Consider the following 24,258-nt stretch of genomic DNA (forward strand, 5'->3'; position numbering starts at 1 on the left):
AATGACTTTGCAAATTTTATTTCTAAAAACTGTATTTGGAATCACTGCACATTCAAATTTTACTTTCATTCAAATTTTAGTTTTACAAATAACTTTCGTAAGCAATATACTGCTGCATCCAGCTTCTCAGAGCACCTAGAACTTCAAGGCACACCAGAATCTCCTAATTTCAATAATGAGAAATATTTCAGGAAAAAACTAAGCAACCTTTTCTAGGTATTTTTTTTTTATTCAAAACAAGCAAATTTTAAGTATAGTTGTGTAGACAGAAGGTTAATACTCTTTACTTTTTCTTTTTACACAAATCAAAATACTACGTTTCCTCCGAAACTAGCTATGCTTCTAAGGCTGTTACTCAGAATAAGTTTCCAGTGTGAATTATAAAACTTTATTATTTTTTTCTAACAGCAAATGAATCATTCTAGCCTGTCTTCCTCTTTACTTAATAATCACTTTAACTTGTTATCTAAATGACCATTCATTTTACTCAAACTTATATTTAGTTTTCAAAATTAAATGTTTAGTATAATTTCATTTACTTTAAAGAAAGAAAAAAGGATATTACAAAGGGCATTACAGTCAATGAGCAACACCTATGACTGAGGTGTCCCCAAAGTTCCCCTTAACTAAAACGCCAAAACAAAATCTTCGCTCTTGAACTTTTCTTAACACTCAAATCACAGGTGAATAATATAGTTTACTTAATTGTAAATTACAGGGTACCCTCACAAATACAATTACATTTTAAAAAATTAGAATTTGACCTAGTTTGCTTTGTAGTATGAAAAAGAAAGTAAGAAAAATCTCCTTTATTCTCAAGTCATATGGGGGGAAAAAAAAAATTACACAAAATATAAAAAATGCTTTACCAAGAAGATCTAAAACTTTCCAGAACTTGAATGCTTTGTTTCCCCCTAGTAGTGAAGTTCAATCAGGCATGTGACTGACTACACACATTTTTTCCAGAGAGTTAAAGAACACATTCAGCCCTGTTCTTCGACAGGTAAGAACCACCCTCCGTTTATCAGGGTCAGGAAACAGCCAGAAGCAAACACGCAAAATCTTAACAAGTTACCTTCAAATAGTCTCGTTCTCTTTAGATACTGTCCTTTGGGCTTGAAAGTAAAAAGCAATCCGGCAAGTTTTGTGCTGTTAAAATGGCTCCTGTAGATTGGGGAAGTGGTGTCTGTGCTTCAGCTTATGAGTCATATGTGAGACTGAGTGTTTCTAAGGGAGGCACGCCCATGTTGCCGTGGACCCAATTACTCTGCTAGGTCAGACATGCGAATCCACAGGTGAAAACGGGGAGAGGGGTAGAAAAAGGAGAGAGGCACAGCCAAGGAGCAAGGTCTACCTTGATTAAACCATTACTCAGCTCAGGTTAATTACCATAATTTAAAATTAACAATGAGATAGAATCAGAGTCTGTAAGGAAGCAAAATGAAAAACCTGTATGTTGTTTTAAAAAATAAAAATCTCAATTTTTAGAAGTTATTTTAATATAGCAACTAAATAAAACTATGAAAGAAAAAAAAAGTAGGGAAGGGAATGGAAGAGAGACAGCAAACTTTCTGGCTTTTAATGTAACAATGGCCTGCTGAGTCTAACCTGGCAACTCATTAACTCTTATATAAAAGGGGTATATTGCTATGTAATCTGGAAAAGCTAGCACACTGTAATACCAGATGCAGATTTATACATTCGCTAAACAGATAAAATCCACTAGAAAATTCAAAGTTCAGTGGAAAAATAAGTGTGAATTACTAACCTGGTTTTCAGAATAAAAAAGCAAACTTGGGGTTAAAAAGGAACTAAAGTTCAATATAGCAAAATGATTTTAAATAGAATTGCAAGCTTGACAAAACTCGATTTGAAACAAATTATCAATGCAATCACCGTTCATAACTCTACTACTGCCAAGTGATAGCCACAGTTTTCTTTACCTTCCAAACAAAACTGTCCACACATAAAAGCCAACCGTGTGCAAAGCACCCTGCTACAGCTCTGGTGAGCCCCAGGGTGTCAACAAAGCATATGGCCAGTGCAGTTTTCCTCTCCAAGTCATCGTACATCTGACAATGTGCCCAAGCAGTGGAAACGGTAATTACTACAGCTACTTACCCTGTCCTCTGGGTGAGTATTTATTAATTTATTCTAAGAGCTTAAATTGATCAGAATGGCTTGAAAGCATTAAGCACTTCCAAAAGTACTTGAAATGAAGAAGCGCAACTCACTAGCTAGCCTTCATCCTATCTTTTACAAAAAGTAAATAAGATTTAGCAAGGTTTTCTTCCTTTAGTTAATTACTTGGAAGTAATTATTCTGCCTTACTAGAGGCATAGCTGACGGGACAAGCTGTCACTGACAGGAACTTTACGAACTGCTACAAAACATGATTGTGAACTAACTTTCTGCTCATTAAGTGCCTGTTTATCCATGCCACTGAACACTGCTTGACTAATATTTTTACTAAAATAATCTCCACAATTTAACAAATTATTAATAAAAATTATGCTAAAAAGAAAAATACATCACATTTTCTACTGACAAATGTCATATTTAACTTGCTTTAGAGCTCATTTATCCAGAATGACTACTTGGAACCCAAACACCAAGGAGAAAGGTCCTCTGAGCAGTCACAGGAAATTTTCACTGGAAAATCCCCCAAGTCGTTTCCCAGAGCTAAAATTTATCTTAGATAATATCCACAAATAAGCCTAACAATCTGATTATCTTTCACTCAATCAGAATTAGAAGTTATAAGTGGTGAAAGAGGGACTAGTGAAAGGATGATGTCGACCCAACAGGTGACAGAGTGGATAATGAAAGATGATTTTTAAAAAACACCTAACACTAGGACTATAACTTTAAAAGTACTGGGGTCCCAAGCCCTGACTCTGAAAGGTCAGTAAGTTCTACATACTCCCTGAGGATATCACCAAATAGTAAGTGCCTAGAAGTCAGCATTATTATGATAAAGGTTTTTAAAAAACAAATGACTAACATCAAATGCGTGAAATTTTTTATGAAGTATAGATATATAAAAGGGTTCGCTTCTGCTATTGAGAAAATCCTTTTGTATCAAGTACCTTATTACTTGATAATGGCAGATATTCGTACTGTAATTTAAAAGTACTTTTGGCCACCGCTATGTAGAAGTGAAGTAAGAGATGTAAAGTAAAAATAATTACCCCTCTTCAACAGAAACAAACATCTTAGTTGTTCCCAAAGAGGCAATCCAGAGCTGCTACTGTAATATATTGCCCCTTTGCTCAGGGGTGTCTCTATAAGCATTATCTTACCACCTACAGGAATTGGATCCTGGTTCTATTCACAGCTCCCAAAAATCAATCTCCACCAAAAAAACAAACAAACAAACAAAAAAAACCCTGGCAAACAGTTCAGCACAGGTTGAGTTCAAATCCTAGCTCTGCTACCTATTAGCTGTGTAATCCTGGGAAATTACTTCTAACAGTACCCACCTCCAACTCAAAGCATTATTGTGAGAATTAAAGTCAGTTCATATACTACTATTTGGAATATATAAAGAACTTTCACAACTCAAAAATAAGAAAACAAGCCAATTTTTTAAATGGTCAAACTATTTGAACAGATACTTCACCGAAGAAGAGATACAGATGGTAAATAAGCAGAGAAAAGATCTCAACGTCATTACTCAATAGAGAAGAGCAAATTAAAGTCAGAATACCACTACATGGGCTTCCCTGGTGGCGCAGTGGTTGGGAATCTGCCTGCCAATGCAGGGGACACGGGTTCGAGCCCTGGTCTGGGAAGATCCCACATGCCACGGAGCAACTAAGCCCGTGAGCCACAACTACTGAGCCTGCGCGTCTGGAGCCTGTGCTCCGCAACAAGAGAGGCCGCGATAGTGAGAGGCCCGCACACTGCGATGAAGAGTGGCCCCCACTTGCCGCAACTAGAGAAAGCCCTCGCACAGAAACGAAGACCCAACACAGCCAAAAATAAATAAATAAATAAATAAACTTAAAAAAAAAAAAAGAATACCACTACATGCCATTACAGTAGATTAAAAACAACAACAACAACACTAACAATACCAAGGGCTGGTGAGGATATGGGACAACTACAACTCTCACACACTGTTGGTGGGAATGCCTATTCGGAAAGCAGTTTAGCAATTCTTTATAAAGTTGAACATACACTTATCCTACAATCCAGCCGTCCTACTCCTAGATATTTACCCAAGAGAAATGAAAATATGTGTCTATTTAAAAAAAAAAACTACATAAATATTTATAGCAGTTTCATTCATTATCACCAAATACTGGAAACGCAAATGTCCACCAACTGGTGAACAGATGAACGCGTTGTGGTACATCCATAGAGTGGAATGCTCTCAGCAATAAAAAGGTATTAACTTCTACACTTCTGACAGATGATACAATATGGATGAATCTAAAAGCATTAGGCTAAATGAAATAAGCCAAACTCAAAATACATACTGTATGATTCCATTTATATGACATTCTAGAAAAGGCAAAACAAAAAAGACAGAAATTATATCAGTGGTTGCCAGGGGATGGGAATGAGGGGAACGGGTTGACTACAAAGGAGAACAAGGGAACTGTTTGGGGTGATGGAAATATCCTGTATGGTGACTGTGGTATTGGTTATAATACCTGTACATGTCAAAAATCGCAAAACTGTATAACTAAATAGGGCAAATTGTACTGTATATAAACTATACCTCAACAAATGTGACTTGAAAAAGAAATCCAGTTCATGTACAATACAGTACTAGGCGCTTAGTAAACACTTCATAAACATTAGCTGTTATTATTATGCTTCATAGTAGAAGCAACCAGTATCAAATACTTCAGGATGACAAACTTTAGGTCTCTAAATTTGGAAATAAAATGTGGCATCTTAGACTTGTGATGGAAATATAATGCACCTGTACATACTGTGGGTATGTTTATTTCTAAAATTAGAAATATATCAAAGTCAGTATATATCCTAATATAGAGCTGTCACACCTGGGGGAATTGCCAACATTTATATTTGAACTATTAGCTGAGAAAGATGTCAACTGAATGAATTTATTAAATGCCAGTTGAAGTTAAGACACTTCATTTCTGTTTAAAAATAGAACTTATGAAAAGAATTTACTGTGTAAGCAAGCACTCTCTTCTTCCCTTTTATTTTTACCTCTTCTTGAACTCAAATTTGAGAACTTCTAGTACATGAAAATACAGAACAGTCTAAGTTTCATATCTAGGAACCCCGGGCTAAGAAAAAGGCATGGTTTGAATCTTTCTGGATCTGCAGCTAACATGTTTCCATCCAGAGATGGAAGAAGAAAAGATCAAACCATTAAAACGATAAATGACCAAAATCACTCTTCCCTACTATTTAAATATAAAAATAAAAATTTAAGGACCAAGATTCAGTGTTATAACTGTTTCAGTGGGACAGCATTAATTTTGTTGATGTTAACACCTCCAAAGCATAATCCCAGGTTCTGAGCAACGTGTAGCATTTCCAAATGTGAGCTTAAATGTAATTCTCTATTATCTATCACTAGATTTGTTAAACCAAGGCCCCCTTCCCCTTCCCCCTTCAGATTATAAGACTCATCCATAAGAACGTCCTCCTGGTCAAGTGTCTGTGTGTTTTCAGAGGCAAACCAAAGGCAAAAGGGGCCACAGCTTTGTCTGGCTTTGTTCATTACTGTATTCCTACCACTAAGACAGGGTCCAACACATAGCAGAAACTCAGATGTGAATGAATAACTTTTCTCAACCAGTTCATTGAAGAGAAATTTTAGCGTATCAGGATTTTACCTGTACACTTAAAATATTTTTAACAGACATGATTTCACCCTTTTTTTTCAAACTGAGGTTATAATTGACATAAAACTTTATATTAGTTTCAGGTGTACAATGTAATGATTCAATATTGTACACACTGCAAAATGATCACAGTAAGTCTAGTTACCATCTGTCACCATAGAATTTTTTCCTTGTGATGAGAACTTTTAAGACTCTCTGAGCAACTTTCAAAAAGGCAATACAGTGTTAGTGATTACAGTCATCATGCTGTACATCACATCATCATGACTTAATTATTTTATAACTGGACCTCCTTCACTCATTTAATTTACCCTCTAACCCCCCTTCCCCTCTGGCAACCACCAATTTGTTCTCTGTATCTATGAGTTTGGTTTTGTTTTGTTTGTTCATTTGTTTTGTTTTTTTGATTCCACATATAAGTGAAATCATATGGTATTTGTCTGTCTGACTTATTTCACTCAGCGTAATACCCTCAAGGTCCATCCATGTTGTCGTGAACGGCAAGATTCCATTCTTTTTTATGGCTGAGTAGTATCCCATTGTATGTATGTGTGTGTATACATATATACACCACATCTACTTTATCCCTTCATACATCAATGGACACTTAGGTTGTTTGATCTGACCCATGATTTGATATAGCTGAATTCATGTAACTATGTTACAAGATTCTATTGTAGGTGTTATTTTGGGTGTTAGACTTTCCTTTCTTGTCAAAAATAACCAAGACTTGACTGTATAATTATATTCTTTATAATGCTCCCAGGTAATATGCTAAGTGCAATCTCAAGTTTTATATCACCATGAAATTATCTCTTGCAATTTAAAATTCAATATTGAAGACAATATATTTTTTACTTCAGTGGATTGTAACCAGGGATGCACCTCCGAATTACCGAAAGAAACTTCTGAAGATACATGCCTACTCCTAGAAACAGATTCAGTGGTCTGGATAGAGCCCAGGCTTATGAGAACCACTGCTCTGTTGCTACGGAGCCCGAGAACATAATGTAGTTAGTGCTCTTCACACAGCAGCCGCTCAGAAAGATTCTTGTCACCTTACTATTCAGCAACCTCCAAATGTGGTGGAGAGGAAATCTTCTGTTTTTTATACTGAGATGAGAGTGAAACTTCAGCTCCTCCTCTGCTATTCTTCAGGTAAAAGCAACATATCATAGAAAAATTATATCTCAACAACATCTTAACTGTCCCTTTCTCTACCACCAACTGCATACTTTCAATTCACGTTTCACCACTATCAGAGAAATCTTCCTAAAGAACAACTCTGTGAGTGATGTGACGATCACTCATGGCTGAAAAACAAACTTTGATTCCCTAGAGGCAAAAAGCTGGACTACTTATCATGGTGTTCAAAGTTTTCACAATCTGACCTCACTTCACCTGTTTCCAGTCCTATCTTCCCCACTCTCCACCTCTTCCCCACTGTCTCTCTCGGGTCTGTTTTCCCTCTCTCTCCCTCCCTCCCCCACCCCCACACACTCTCCAGCCTTACTGAAACCTTCTGGATTGCTCCATTCCTATTTGTTTGCCTTCTCTGGGCTTGGAAAGCACTTACCTTATTTCCTACCCTTTCCCTTATCTCTGCCTACTCATCCATCCTTCATAATCTCAGTTCAAATGCCTTCTCTACATGAAGGCTCCCCTCTGTTGCCCCACTTATAACTATTATTACAAGAACTGACCACAAGGCTGAAAGGAAACTTAGAAATCCTCTATTCAGTCCAGTGGTTTTTAAATTTTTCTGTTAAGTAACTGAATTCTTATAAGAATTTTCAAGGAAACTTGATACTACATTCATTTAAGTTTTCAGTGTTTTAAGAAAACCTAAAACATTGATACAGTCTAGTCTCATTTAAAAATAGGAAAAGGAGGTCTACAGAGAGAAGTGACTTGACCAATGTCAAGTTAGTAACAGATCTGAGGTACACTTAGGCACTCATTCATTTAGCAAATATTCACTGAGCACCTACTATGTGCCAGGCACTTCTCTAGGCCCTTGTTATACAGCAGTGAAGAAGACAACACATTGTTGATAACGACCCCTACTCACATGATGCTTACATTCTAGCCAGGAAGAGAGAAATGTTATGAACTAAATATATAGTATGTTGATTATAAATAAAAGATACAATAAAATGTGTAGTATGTTAGTGATAAGGACGAATAAGAAAAAATAAAACAGCAATGAAAAGAATATGACAATTTACACAAACTAGCTAGGGAAGATTTCCTTTTGCCAGGTCACTTTTGAGTAAAGACCTCTAGCCATGAAGACACATCTAAGGAAGAACATTTCAGGCAGAAAAAAGCCCATGCAAAGACTCTAACAGGGAGCTTGCCTGATATGTTCACGGAAAGCAAGGAGGCCAGTGTGGTTCATGTAGAGAAAATAAGGAAGAGAGTAACAGAAGGAGGAAGAGCACTAGAAACTAAGGGAGAGCCTCACTGTTTAGAGACTTTAGCAGGAGAGTTTGGAGTAGCTGAGTCATAAGATTTGACTGCTGTGTTGAAAAAAACCTGCAGTGGGCCAGGGATGGAAGAAAGGAGAAGCTTATGCAATAACTCAGAAAAGATGATAATGGCTTAGACAAAGGAGGCAGAAGAAAATATGAGTAAATTATGGGTATGTTTTTAAGGAATATCCAACGAGATTTTTGAATGGACAGCAAGTGGATTGTGGGGGAAATAAGGCTTCAAAGCTCAGTTTCTGGCCACTGGAAGACTGCAGTTGCCAAAACTGTGATAGATTTGGGGTAAGGGGATATCGGGAGTTACTGAACACATTAAGGTGAACACAGATGGCGATGGTTTGGGGTAGGGGGAGATCAGGAGTTACTGAACACATTAAGTTTGAGATGCTCATTAGCTATCCAAGTAAAGATGTCAAAATGGTATTACTGTCCTGGAGCTGAATACACAGTCCTGAAGCCCAGGGTAGAGGTCTGGGCTAGGTATATATATTTGGGAGTCATTAACATATATTTGATATTAAAGCTACAGATATAAAAGGTAACAATGACAGAAGCTTGGGGACACTCTACTATTCAGAGGTAGGGGAGATGAGGTAGAACTAGCAAAGAAGGCTGAAAAGAAGTACCCAGAAATGCAGCAGGAAAATAAGGCAAAATGTGGCATTACCCTGAAATTTAAGTAGGAGTACTTCCACGCGGCAGGAATGAGCAACTGTGCCAAATGCTGACAACAGATCAGATAAGACGAGGTCTGAGAGGAAAACGACAGTTGATTTAGCAGCATGGACATCACTGCTGATCTTGAAAGAAGAGTTTTCATGCTGTGGTAAAGGTGAAAAAGAAACAAGCAAAACATCTGATCGGATAGAGTTTAGGGGAGAATGAGGGGTGAGAAACTAAAGACAGAAAGTCATTTTGTTGTGAAGGGGTCAAGAAAAGATTTTTGGGGTGATGGAGAGACTGTTGTTTAAGAAAAGCAGTGCCTTTCTTATTGCTCAGAACATTCCATTTTGTATCGCAGTTAATTTTGTACAACTCTGTGTCTACATTCATAAACCAGTTACCCACTTGAGGGGAGGAACTGTATCACGCAGCTTCTACAACCAACTGTGACTGTGAACAAGTTACTTCACACCACTGTGGGATTTCAGTTTCCTTTTTCTGTAAAATATCGGGAGAGTCTAGAGATCTGGTAATTCTGAAGATCCACTTTAGTTCTGACATTTTATTACGCCATAGCCTCTCTGAGGCCTCTGAATAGTGTTTGAGGAACTGAAAACAAAAATCACATTAAGGCTACATTTAAAAGAGAAGTCTCCTCCTCAAATTTTTATATAGTTTATTGAAAGTAGTATGTAAAATTACCAGATATTCAGAACAACCTGGAAACTTTATAAAGTCCTCCAAAAATTCAATTACACTTATTACACTTTACTATTAAAAGGTTTTTAAAAAAAGAAAACCTATACTAATACTCTGGAAACATTTTTTTCTTATGGCAGTAGGATATTTAAGCAAACAGACTTTTAACACAAGTTCCAAAAAGTTCATCTTAAAATACACCAAAGCTCCATGCTCTTAAAAAAAAAAAGACAACTACCTTTTGCTGTTAGTAAAATTTAAGACAATATGATAGAGGTCAAACCTCTTATTTTAAACTACCCTGATTTAGACTATGTCTATTTTTATTTGATATTTCTTATTTATCTATAAAACAAATTAAAGGCCCTACTTACAAGGAGATTAATAAAAAAGCTAAGTATTATGGCTTTAATAAAAAAGCTAAGTATTATGGCTTTCTTATAAATAAATGCATTCAATATAAATTCATCATTGCTTGTGGACCGATGACTTACTTGGCTTGACTTTTTGCTGTAGGCCTGAATCACAGAAGGCTCAGCCCCGAAGATTAAAACCCAGCAACGTGAAAAAAAATTCACCTTGCTATTATTTTTGCTCTTTAATAAAAAGAACCAAATATAAACAGAAAAGTAGGGGAATTTTAGGACATGTTAAAGAAACAAGAACTTCAATTTCTCTTAATTACATTGCTGGTCAAAATAGAGAAATGAAGAAACTAACGTTAGCAACTAGCCCTGAAAATCCACAAAAAATTGACTTAAATTGCTTGTTATAGTGCCAGGACACATAATGTGTTCTGAAATACCTATCCAAAAAGGGGGAATAAACAAACATACTAATACTACATCCATACTCAGCAATAAAATGAAATTAACTATTGATAAATACAACTTGGATGACTCTTAAAAGCATTATGTTGAGTGAAAGAAGAAGCCAGTGTCAAAAGGTTACATACTATATGATTCCATTTACATGACACTCTCGAAGAGACAAAACCGTAATGATCAGTGGTTGTAGGGGATGGATTGGGGGGAGGAGGGTGGGACTGACTATAGGGACAGAGCATGAAGGTGATGGAATTGTTCTATATCCTGATTTTGGTGGTGTCTACACAAATTTATACTTGTATTAAAGTTCATAGAATTGTACAGCAAATAAAGGAATCAATTTTACTTTATGATAAGTTAAAAAATAAAACAAAAATTGTTTTTAACTCCAGTGGCCCAAAAACTCATTACTCCAGTCCATAATCATTAGAAAATATCAGACAAAATCAAATTGAGGGACATTCTACAAAATACCTGACCAGTACTCTTCCAAGTGTCAAGGTCAAAAAGGACAAGGAACCATCACAGATTTGAAAGGAGATATGACAACTAAGTGCAATGTGTGTATGCTGGGTGGATCTTGGAACAGAAAAAGGGCATTAGTGGAAAACCTATAAAAATCCTACTATAGTTTAACTAATGGTATTATACCAATGTTTAATTTCTTAGTTTTGATCATTGTACTGTGACTATATAAGACGTTAACATGAGTGGAAGATGGATGAAAAATATACAGGAACTCTCTGTACTATTAATGCAATTCTTCCGTGAGCCTAAAACCATTTCAAAGTAAGTTAAAATGCCAGAATCTTTAAGAAAAAGGTTTGCAATAATTTCATAAAGCAAAAATACATTTCTTTCTCTTTCAAAAACAAACCAATGCCATCCTGCATATTTTGATAACCCTGGCGTAAGTTTGATTACCTAGTGTAGGTCTTACCCACATTAAGATCATATATATTATCTGAAAGGGATAAAACAGATTCTACCATAAATTATATGACTTATTAGCTGTGCTCACTGTCAGTGTATATGTTTATAACTTTAAAAATTCTATCAACATTTGATTTTCTAATTCAAGAGTGAAGTCTTTCCAGGAATTCCCTGGTGGTCCAGTGGTTAGGACTCAGCGCTCTTACTGCTGGGGCCACAGGTTCAATCCCTGGTCAGGGTAATAACTAAGATCCCATAAGCCATGTGGCATGGCCAAAAAAAAAAAAAAAAGAATGAAGTCCTCCTAAAGGAATTTCTCATAAATTCTACCTCCTAATATTCTTATTTAAAAAAAAAAAGAAAAAAAAAACTTCAATGGCCTACCAGCACCCACAGAGTAAATTCCAATACAAGATATTTTTGCATCTTGACTTTGGTCTATCATATTATAGCCTCACCTGTGACCATGCCACCTTCCAACATTCACCCTATAATCCAGTTTTGCTGAACTTATTAATTGAGGGCATGTCGTGCTTTCTCACTACACACTTGCTGGCCTTCCCCACCTGGGGAATCTCTCTCACCATTAGAAGGAAGAACTGGTCACTTCCTCCTTTGTGCTCCCACAGTATTTTGTAAGTGATCTAATAGATAAACGAATCACATTGTTTATCCATTCATACACACATTTATACACTGCTAAAATATGCAAAGCACTCTAGGTTTCGGGGACCTTAAAGGTGAACTGATTTCCTTTATAATTCCTCTTGCCTACTCTGCTGGGAATATCTGGTGAAGACACTCTTTTTTGTTTTTTCATCACTTATTTACATGTCTCATTGGTCATTTATTTCAGGCAGATAGCATTCCTGACCCACAAGAGTGTTTAATAAATAGTTGCTGAATGAAAACATTTGGAGGTTCAACTAAATACTGTCTCCATCATAAATCTGCTTTTTTCTCTTCCACACAGTCCATGTCATTCCCAGGTCATTTCTGCAAGTCTAAATTACACAAAAAGCGAGGCCCCTTTCTCACTTTCCTGAACAGTCCAATTCCGATGAATAGGTTCGTTAGGCTGGGTCTGGCAGCCCTGTTTAATGGTCAAGCCCACAGCAGCAAAGCTCTACATTTGTTAAGAGAGAACAGCTTCTGGATTAGTCCCAGTGCTTACACCTGAACATCGCATTATGTTAAGTCTACAAATAAAATTAGAGACAGAGAGAACAAAGGAGGACACTCCCCAATAGATTAGGACTGACTATCCTAATCAGTGGCCCTTTCTTTCAACTTTCGTCTTCCGTCCTTTTCAGGCTTTTACTTATACAGCATCCTGTCAATAAACTTCTCAAATTAGAAACAAGCTGGTAAACGTTTCAGTAAAGAGGAATATTCAAATAAAATATTTAGACTACAGGCTTTATTTATTCATGTTTCACAACACCATTCAGACAAGCAAGTAATGACGTTTTGAACTCATAATTTACTCTCATCACAAAGGACACATTTTAGCTACAGCCAAACTGCTCTGCTGCTCTTCTCCCATACTTGAAACCATACCACTGGTACAGATGAAACTTGAAATTTTTTAAGTATTCTAGATTTATTTATTTTATGAAATACTTCTTGGACATATACGATGCTCTAAGTATTTTAATGTTCTCAAATTTCTATCTCCAGGTCTCGCTCCTGTACCACAGACTCCTCTATCAAACTTGACAACTCCATTCCAATGTCTGATTGGCAAACATAACATATCCAAACCTGAATTCCTGATGTTCCCTTCAAAGAGTACCCTACCCACAGTTTTCTCCAGTCATCTTGGTGGCTATTCAATACTTCTAGCTGCTCAGACCAGAAACCTTGGCTTACCTGACTGTCATATACCTACATCCAATCTGTCAGGAAATCCTGTTGGTTCAATGTTCAAAATATATATAGAACCCTATCAACACTCAACTTCATTGTTACTGATATCTCTTACCTGCATCAATCACTGAGGTAGTCCAAGCAGCCTGACCTATCTTTTTAAATGGATTACTTCTGATTGCTGCTTCTCTCTCCACAGTCTACTCTCAAAGCAGCAATCAGAAGTAATCCATTTAAAAAGATATGTCAGATCATATCACTCTCCAGCTTCAAAACCCTCCCATGGTGCCTCTTTTCACACACACAAAAAGTCTTCTGTAACTGTTAAGGACTGCAAGATCGTACCCTGCCCCAGCCTCTGTGATTGTATCTCTTCCTACTTCCCGCTTGCTCCCCCTCTTCTAGTCGCACTGATATCTCCCTGCTACCCCATGAACACATCAAGCATTCCTCCCCCCCCCCAGGTCTTGCACAGCCTGCTCTCACTGCCTTTTCTGTTAGATATCCCAGTAGCTAACGCCTTTACCTCCCGTGCTAAATTGCTGCAGTAATAGCTACTAATTTGTTTAAAATTCTCTGTGTGAACCATGACTGACTTTGCCTCTTCTCCCATTAAGAGGCGGAGTCTACTTCTCCATCCCTTAAATGAAGAATTGGGCAAGTGATTTCCTTTGGCCAATGGATTAATAATAAATAAAACACAAGCAGAGGCTTGAAAAGCTTAGGCACACAGAGGCTTACCCTCTCTTGCTGCTAGGATCCCTTCTGCCACCACAGAGTATGAGAGCCACACAGAGAGGTCCCAGCCATGTACGTGAAACCCCCCTACATTACGCATCCAGCCCTAGCTGAGTCAGCTCTGAAGAAGCAGCCAGTGCACCCACAGAATCATGAAAAATAACCGCATAGGTGATACATACAGTTGCTCAAAAATTATGACCTGCTCATTTAAAGCAGGGATTTAAAACCATTCTCACCCTAGAATCCTATGCCCTTTCTATAACATCCCAAACTTTTAAAACCCCATAAATATTTTGAACTTTAGAATTTAGTTTGAACCACCCTAGAGACATCTCCCAAATTTAAGGATACTAAAATAAGCATGTGTAATCTGCTACACAGATTAAGAATTCAGACAATTACAAATTAGAGAAACAAGTCCCCAGGATTTACTGATCTCTCTGCCTTGGCTCTTGCTGTTGTTTCCCCACCATCCTTTCACCCCATCCTTCAAGACTCTGCTAAAGTTCATCTGAAAGAAAATAAGAAAAGTGAGGAAATCTTTAAAAAAAAAAAAAAAGAAAGAAAAAAAAGGATGTACTTTACCAGACAATAAATTATCTCAAGTAGCTAAATGTAGGAATAAATAGATTAAACAGAATAGGATATTGTTTAAAAAGAGATCTGATGCAAACTATTATGATAGAATGGATAAATAACAAGGTCCTACTGGATAGCACAGGGAACTGTATTCAATATCCTGGGATAAACCATAATGGAAAATAATATAAAAAAGAATGTAAAAAATAAAAATAAATAAAGAAAATAATAAAAAAAAAAGAATGTATGTGTATCACTGAGTCAGTTTACTGTAGAGCAGGAATTAACACAACACTGTAAATCAACTATACTTTAATAAATTTTTTAAAAAAGAGATCTGATACTACCAAAAACAGAAATCTGATACTATACAAACTTAGGTTATAATAAAAACGGCATCAACAAAAACATTAAATCCTATTTTGTCTGGAAAAAAAAAAACCCACAGAAGGGAAGAGGGTTCATTAGACAGTATTAGCTAACAATTTCAAACCACTGCTAATCATTAAAAAAAAAAACCTATATCACATTATTCCAATTAGATTTAAATGTAAAAAAAAAAAAAAAAAAAAGGACCAGAAGAAAATATAAACATTAATATACTATTCAGTAAGGAATGTCTTTCCATGTATGACACAAACAGCAGAAAAATAAGATATGGAAAAGAATGACATTTGACTACATAAAAATCTAAAAGCACCATAACCAAAGGTAAGGCAAAGGATAAACTAGGGGGAACATATGACAAATTTTTTTTGAAAAAAAGAAACAAAACCTAGTCTTAGGTTTGGCTTACCCAGGCAAAAACATTTGTTGAAACTCAACAAATGCTTTACAAAAAATAAAGTTCTTGCTCCATTTAAAAAACCAACTAGAAATCTTAGGCAATATACTGTGGCTGTATAAGGAAGGCAATGCAATACGGAAATGCAGCAGTGGGCTCATTCTCAAAGAAAACAGCCTTGTCCTCTTCAAAGGTTGACCAATGAACATCCAATTGTTTTAAATTGAAATAAAATGTTTAAACTAAAAAGATTCATGGATTTAATTTTACAAAAATTGTACCTCAAAAGGAAAAAAAATGAACAAATATTGAAACTATAGTCAGTGATAAGCATGCTAAAGTATTTAGATGGAAATGTGCTAATGCCTGCAATTTACTTTTTTTTTTTAATTAATTAATTAATTTTGGCTACGCCCGGTCTTAGTTGCAGCGTGCAGACTCTTAGTTGCAGCATGCATACGGGATCTAGTTCCCCGACCAGGGATTGAACCCAGGCCCCCTGCACTGGGAGCATGGAGTCTTACCCACTGGACCACCAGGGACGTCCCTGCAATTTACTTTAGATAGAAGGATAAAAGTATGGTAAAGCAAATATTATAAAATGTTAATGATAAAATCTAGATAGTGGGTGTGTGAGTGTTCATTATAAAACTTTAGCTTTGCTGCATGTTTAAAAACTTTCGTAATAAAATGTGGAGGAAAGAAAAAACTATTATTAATTGAATCAAACACTCTTATTAGAAAAATGGGCATTGGGCATGAAGAGGCACTTCACAAAATGCGGCCAAATACAAGAGATGTCCATTCTCACAACCTCAGAGCACAGAAACAATACCATTTTTCACCAATTAGCAAAGAGTAAAATGATTAGAGAGGGTATGGGGAAATAATGGTCTCATACTCTATTTATGAGAGTACAAGAATAGCATTCCAGAGGCAATTTCACAACCAAAAGGTCTTTTTTTTAATCCATTTAATTTATATTTTTTAAAGATTTATTTATTTATTTATTGGCTGTGTCCAGTCTTAGTTGCGGCACGCGGGATCTTTTGTTACAGCGCATGGGCTCTTCATTGCAGCACTCGGGCTTCTCTCTAGTTGTGGCACACGGGCTCCAGAGAGCACGGGCTTTGTAGTTGCAGCATTCAGGCTCACTAGCTATGGCGTGCGGGCTTAGTTGCCCTGCGGCATGTGGGATCTTAGTTCCACGACCAAGGCTCAAACCCGCATCCCATGCATTGGAAGGCGGATTCTTAACTACTGGACCACCAGGGAAGTCCCCAAAAGGTCTTTATGTACCTTTTCAGTCTCAGTAATTTATTCTAACAAAACAAATAACATATACAAAGATACAGAGAGAAATTCAGTACCATTGTTCAAAATAGTAAAAAACTGAAAACAAACTGTTACATAAATTAGGTGTTACAGAAACCATATCTCATTATATGGAGCGTACCATATTATTCAGCTGTTAAGAATGATTATCTATATAAAATGTGTACCAAAAAAAAAACTCCACAATATATTTACATGAAATATGCAAGTTAGAAAACAGTATGTATCACTGCACAGTTGACATTTATACATATATGGTCCACATTTCAGTATCTGAAGTAATGATCAACTGAAAGCTAACAGTACTTGTGCCGGTTAGTAAAATTTTTATGATTTGTATTATTCATCTGTGTTATTTGGTATTTAAGTAGCTTCTATGTGCCTGGCACTCTTCTGTAGACTCAGGATATAGTCAGTTTACCTGTGGACTCAAGTAAACAATTCAAACACAGTCCCTGCCCACATATGAAGGAAATCAACAAAGTGACAAAGGGTGACCAAGAAAACTTACTTTAGATAAGGGAAGGCCTCTCAGAAAACATGACAGCTGCTTTGAGAACTGAATGATAAGGTGGCAGTCATGTAAAAGTCTGGGGCAGAATACTATCAGCAGAGGAAGTTGTAGGAGCAAACAAAGGCAAGGCAATAGGAGGAAGCACCATGGCCCTTAGAGAGCAGGGAGGAGGGAAGAAGTATGAAAGTGGCTAAAGAAGGACTTACGGGGAACGTGTATTACCCTCAGGAAAAAAGATCAAGCTAGGTTCATCCTAAAAAACAAAAACCCTTTACCACTACTCCAATCATACAGGCAGACAAAATTATGAAAATCTGTCCTTGCTAAGTGCTTGACATACATACCTCATTTAATCCTCATGATAGAGCTATTAAAAAGCATTCAGGGACTTCCCTGGTGGTCCAGTGGGTAAGACTTCGCCCTCCCAATGCAGGGGGCCTGGTTCGATCCCTGGTCGGGGAGCTAGATCCAGCAGGCACGCCGCAACTAAGAGTTTGCATGCCGCAACTAAGATCCTGCATGGGCTTCCCTGGTGGCGCAGTGGTTGAGAATCTGCCTGCCAATGCAGGGGACACGGGTTCGAGCCCTGGTCTGGGAAGATCCCACATGCCACGGAGCGACTAGGCCCGTGAGCCACAACTACTGAGCCTGCGCGTCTGGAGCCTGTGCTCCCAACAAGAGAGGCCGCGATAGTGAGAGGCCCGCGCACCGCGATGAAGAGTGGCCCCCGCTTGCCGCAACTGGAGAAAGCCCTCGCACAGAAACGAAGACCCAACACAGCTAAAAATAAATAAATAAATAAATAAATTTATTAAAAAAAAAAAGATCCTGCATGCCTCAACTAAGACCCGGTGCAGCCAAAATAAACAAACAAATAAATAAATAAATGTGTTTTTTTAAAAAGAAGAATTCAGAAGACTTCAAAGTAAAACATTCTTGGGACGATTCTCCAAAGACAGTCCACAGAACAGATGCATGAGAATCATCTAAAGACATACACATACACACACACACACACACACACACACACACACACACACTTCTGAGTCCTACACCAAAGACTCAAATTAGTTGGTCTTAAGTGAACCCAGGATTCTGCAATATTTACTGCCCAGATGACCAGAAATTAGTATAGTGACAAACAGACCTTTGTACCTCACCAGGCAGCTCTGACTGCACCTGTATGTACACAGTCCCACAATACCATATCTAGATTAAGTCAATGGGTTCACATCTGTATTCAGTAGATCCTACATAGGGAATCAGCAAGGTGTGTAATACATTTTTCAAATATTTCACAGATCTAAAGAAGATTTTTATCTTAATTCAAGCTTTTCTTTAAAAAAAAAAAAAAAAAACTTCCGTTATTTGACACCCCCAACTGTCACATACACCTCAATCCCTTCTACCATCCTTTCTCACTCCCTTCACAGCCAACCTTCCTCAAAGATTTGTCTATACTCCATTTCTTCATTTCCCACCCATTCTTTGACTCATTCTCGTCTACCTCATCTAATCCTGCCTGTACTATGCCACTAAATCTGTTCTAACTAAGGTCAATGACCACACTGGGCTAAACCCAATTAACAGTTTCAGAACTTGTTTTGTTAGACTCATAAGTCTCATTCCTGGTTTTCCCCCAATGCTGCACTACTCTTCCTCAGCTTTCTCTGCCCCACTTCCTCTATCTCATGACTGAAACACTGGATGTCCTAAAGATTCCGTTGAAAAGCCTCTTTTCACTCCAGACTCTCCCTTTGGCAAACTCATCCATTTCTACGGTTTCAACTAACAAGTCAGAATATAAAGGTAAAAATCGCCTCTACTCAATTACCCTTGACAATTCCCTTAAATTCACCCTTTAAGTACATCTTACCACATTAACAGGCCACACTGGCAACCAATATATCATCTGAATAAACATAACTGAACCACTTATCCTTCTGACACTCAAGCACCAGATTAAGCAGGTAATTTATATTTAAAGGGTACACTGTATAAAAAGACACATTTTTTTTTTCTTACTTCCACTCCATTTCACCTCCATACTCCCTGGCTTGAAACACAGCAATGTCTAACCACTCTGTTTAAGGTAAAACTCAAAATCCTTAACATGATCTACAATGCCTTATATGGTCTGATACTTGCCATCCTCATCTCCCATCACATTTCACATTAAGCCCTCACACCTTCTTCCATTTCCCAAAGCATAATACCCTTTCTTTCCTGCTTTGGAGCATTTGCATAATGCTACTCCCTCAGCCTCCCATCACTTTCCATCCCTCTCTTTCTCCTAGCCAGTGCTTACCCATCCTTCAAAACCCACTTCAGTGTCATTTCCTTAGGGAAGCCTTTTCACTACAGCCGCCTTTCCACCTACTCTGTTAGTTGTCTCCCTGTTCTGCATATAACACTCAAACACACTTTTTACTTGTTCAATCAATGTCTATCTTTCCCACTAAGAGGTAGGCTTCATGAGGATCTTGTCTGATTTTTTCGTTGTTACATCCAAAGCATCTAAATAGTGACCAAATCAAGTAACTTCAATCTCCTTACAGATGCTTTTTACTCTCTTACAATTTGCATATCCAAATACAAATTCAAATTTGCCTTTTTAAAAAATTATGGTAAAATTAACCATTGAAGTGTACAGTTTAGTAGTAACAAGTACATTCATATTGTTTTGCAAACAATCTGCAGAATTCATTTTATCTTGCAAAACTGAAACTCTGTATCCATTAAACGACTCCCAATTCCTCCTCTCCCCAGCCCCTGGCAATCAACATTCTATTGCTGTCTCTATGATTCTGACTACTCTAGTTACCACATGTAAGTGGAATCATGGCAGTATTTGTCTTTTTGTGACTGGTTTATTTCACTTCGCATAATGTTCTCCAAGTTCATTCATGTTGTAGCATGTGTCGGAATTTCCCTCCTCTTTAAGGCTGAAAAATATTCCCATGTCAGTGTACGCCACATTTTGTTTATCCATTTATCCACTTATGGACACTTAGGTTACTTCCACCTATTCGCTACTGTAAATAATGCTACTAAGAACATGGGTGTACAGCATCTCTTTGAGACTGCTTTTAATTCTTTGGGCTATATAGCTAGAAATAGAATTGCTGGATCATTTGGTAATTCTATTTCTAATTTTCCGAAGAACCACCAAACTGTTTTCCATAGTGGTTGTACCATTTTACATTCCTATGAACAGAACACAAGGGCTCTAATTTCCTCAAATCCTCACCAACTCTTGTTATTTGGCTTTTTGTTTTGGGGTTTTTTTTTTTTTTTTTTTTTTTAAACTTTTGGGTTTATTTATTTATTTATTTATTTTTGGCTGTGTTGGGTCTTAGTTTCTGTGCGAGGGCTTTCTCTAGTTGCGGCAAGCGGGGGCCACTCCTCATCGCGGTGCGCGGGCCTCTCACTATCATGGCCTCTCTTGTTGCGGAGCACAGGCTCCAGACGCGCAGGCTCAGTAATTGTGGCTCACGGGCCCAGCTGCTCCGCGGCATGTGGGATCTTCCCAGACCAGGGCTCGAACCCGTGTCCCCTGCATTGGCAGGCAGACCCTCAACCACTGCGCCACCAGGGAAGCCCTTGGGGTTTTTTTTGATAGTAGCTATCCTAATGAGTGTGAGGTGGCAGATTTGCTTTTATATAAACTTTATGTGCTTTCTTTTTCCTACAAACTTGTAAAAAGCCCTCTTAAAATATGCTCCATGAACTAGCAAAAGACAATTCTAGAAGGTATTGAAAATAGAAAAGAAGAAACAGTCTTTCAAAGCAGGATTTAAGGGACAATAAAATTGTGGTTCAGGGGACTTCCCTGGTGGCGCAGTGGTTAAGAATCCATCTGTCGGGCTTCCCTGGTGGCACAGTGGTTGAGAATCTGCCTGCTAATGCAGGGGACACGGGTTCGAGCCCTGGTCTGGGAAGATCCCACATGCCACGGAGCGGCTGGGCCCGTGAGCCACAATTGCTGAGCCTGCGCGTCTGGAGCCTGTGCCCCGCAACGGGAGGGGCCGTGATAGAGAAAGGCCCGCGCACCGCGATGAAGAGCGGTCCCCGCACCGCGATGAAGGGTGGCCCCCGCTTGCCGCAACTGGAGAAAGCCCTCGCACGAACCGAAGAACCAACACAGCCAAAAATAAATAAATAAATAAATAAATAAATAAAAAAGAAAAATCCTTTAAAAAAAAAAAAAATTGATTAGTGTAAAAAAAAAAAAAAAAAAAGAATCCATCTGTCAATGCAGGGGACATGGGTTTGATCCCTCGTCCGGGAAGATCACACATGCTGCGGAGCAACTAAGCCCGTGCACCACAACTACTGAGCCTGCACTCTAGAGCCCGCGAGCCACAACTACTAAGCTTGCGTGCTGCAACTACTGAAGCCCGCATGCCTAGAGCCCGTGCTCCACAACAAGAGAAGCTACTGCAATGAGAAGCCCGTGCACCGCAACAGAGTAGCCCCCGCTCGCCGCAACTAGAGAAAGCCCACGCACAGCAATGAAGACCTAACGCAGCCAAAAAAATAACTCAGTTAATTAAAAAAAAATTGTGGTTCATGTGAAAGGGCAAAAAGAACAAGGAGAATAAATAATGAAAAGGCATTCCCACTCATACCTGAAATTTCCTGATGCCAACTGCCTGCATGAAGTTTTGAATTCCTTAAGCCTATGTTCGGCCTTCCATCAGGATGCTTCCCCTCCCCCTACCTGCCACCTGTTTTCTGGGACAGACCCTTCCCATCATACTCTTCCTTTCCACTTCAGCTCTGTGACGGGGTCAGTGCCTGCCCTACTCAGGGGATGACTCAGTGGCAGGGCCCCATCCTTCCCAGGTAATAGGGTCACTGGGTCCCTTGGCATAGGAAGGTATCAGTGATAAGCACAGATGTTAGGAAAGCTGGGGCAAAACAAATCCCATTACAACCTTGAAAACTTGAATTAAGTGTTTAATTAAATCTGGAAACAGATAAAAAGCTTCACACAAAGCAATATATCAACACGTCCTAAATCAGAAATGTATCCTGATCTTGGGATTTTGAACCCAAAAGAAACTTTAAATTAAAAGATTAAACTACAAGTAAAGATTTAAGACTATCTAGAAGACCCTCTGGATCTAGAATTCACTAAGTACCTCCCTAGACATCTAAAATAAGGCAAAAAAAAGGTTCAAATCAAAGGTATTTATTTAATAGTGAATAGTTTGCATTCTAAAATAAAAGACCTATTAAGATTTGTAAACACACACCCAACAGACACGCAAAACTCATGAGACAGTTGTTATTGTTATTATCAAAATTCAAGTCATCTATGCTGGAATTATTTTTCAAAGAACAAAATGTTTTATACTTATAGTTATGAAAATGAACCCATGCTTAGAAAGTAAAAGGGAACACTACCATTAATCCTAAAAGAATCACCATTCTAGCATTAAAAAGGCAGATACCACGTGATAACAAAGTTTAAATGCAGGCTAAATATTAAACTAAAAATTTCTTTATATAAGTTCATTCCATAGTTTTAAAAATGATATGATAATTAAACCATTAAAGAAGGTTAGAAAACAGAAATATACCTCTAATTTTATTGGCTCTTCGCCCCAATACTTAGGAAAGGAGCAAATAGACCATGAAGTATTTTGAAAGTTATTTTCCTTAAACAGTATTTCAATAATACTGTTTTTTATATGGCAATGTACGTTGCAGACCTAGATAAGCATTTGCATTTTCACCATTAATAGTCTACTTCAAATCACACAGTATATATCAACTGTGGAATATAAGATATAAATGTAGGAAAAAATAGTTCAGAAAAGTCACAATCTCATCTATTTACTTTGAAAAGGTTAAACAAAACCTAATATTGAAAGTCTATTATCATGTTTGTCATGCTAGACTTTTGAGAAAAGTAACTCAGAGAAATATTTGAATATTTTAAATCATTAACATTATATTTGAAAATCTCTCCATGACCAAAACATAAGGTCCCTAAAGTGAAGGGGGTAGGGGTTCAGTAGATGCGTCAATTCGTTCTCTTCCTCATCCTGGATATCACATTCAGAAGGGATGCATGACTGTGATCTCAGGATGAGGCTTCAGCCCACTTCTGCTTTACCGCTAACACAAACTTCCAGCGCTAAATGGCGACCCCACCCCTCCAGACTCCTCAGGGAAAACAAGCGTGTAAGCCATTTACAACATTAGGCTGTAAGCAGCTCATCTGCCGGGAAAGTTTTATTCTGCAGAGTTCTAGACAGAACCATTTCCTGAGTTGCAGAGAGCAAACAATTTTTTCACACCCACCATTTCATTTTGATTCAAGCTAGTTTACCAGTTTAATTTGTGAGCAGACTGCCCTTCTAAATAAATAACCTATAATAAAAGCCAAGTTATTTACATAAATACAAGGCAATTGTATGAAGGCAATTCTTCAAAGCATGGCGAATTTCTAACAATAAAATCCTACTCTATAAAAATGGGAAGGGAAAGCCACTTTCACTTAGGAGGGAAAAATGATGGGGTACACTTTCACATATTTTTCTCTTTTTTAAATATTCATTTACATTTTCTTCAAAACAAGTGTTTTTTTAAATTATTATTTATTTATTTATTTATTTATTTATTTTTTGGCTGCGTTGCATCTTCGTTGCTGCGCGCAGGCTTTCTCTAGTTGCGGTGAGTGGGAGCTACTCTTTGTTGTGGTGCGCTGGCTTCTCATTGCGGTGGCTTCTCTTGTTGTGGAGCACAGGCTCTAGGGCTGTGGGCTTCAGTAGTTGCAGCATGCGGGCTCAGCAGTTGTGGCTCGCAGGCTCTAGAGCACAGGCTCAGTAGTTGTGGTGCACGGGCTTAGTTGCTCCACAGCACGTGGGATCTTCCAGGACCAGGGCTCGAACCCGTGTCTCGTGCATTGGCTGGCGATTCTTAACCACTGCGCCACCAGGGAAGTCCTCACATATTTTTCAAGAAATATAACTCT

General features: G+C 37.9%; 1 protein-coding gene and 1 non-coding gene across 6 annotated transcripts in view; one reads left to right on the forward strand and one right to left on the reverse strand.

Moving 5' to 3' along the window:
* ELF1 (E74 like ETS transcription factor 1) overlaps nt 1-24,258 on the reverse strand; it is a 107,674-nt gene that overhangs the window by 76,724 nt on the left and 6,692 nt on the right. Inside the window, exon 1 of one of the 5 annotated variants that reach the window (XM_007186779.2) lies at nt 1,076-1,184. The exons of 3 other annotated variants lie outside the window; for them this stretch is intronic. The gene's annotated coding sequence lies outside the window, so the exon portion shown is untranslated. Of the gene's footprint in view, nt 1-1,075; nt 1,185-24,258 lie in introns of those variants that run through there. One more of the 5 variants, XM_057532781.1, reaches the window with a different exon arrangement.
* On the forward strand, nt 11,617-11,690 carry TRNAK-CUU (transfer RNA lysine (anticodon CUU)). The gene has a single exon. It is a non-coding gene; the product is annotated as a tRNA-Lys (tRNA).

Source organism: Balaenoptera acutorostrata, chromosome 18 (genome assembly GCF_949987535.1).
Source record: "Balaenoptera acutorostrata chromosome 18, mBalAcu1.1, whole genome shotgun sequence".
Classification (NCBI taxonomy): Eukaryota; Metazoa; Chordata; class Mammalia; order Artiodactyla; family Balaenopteridae; genus Balaenoptera; species Balaenoptera acutorostrata.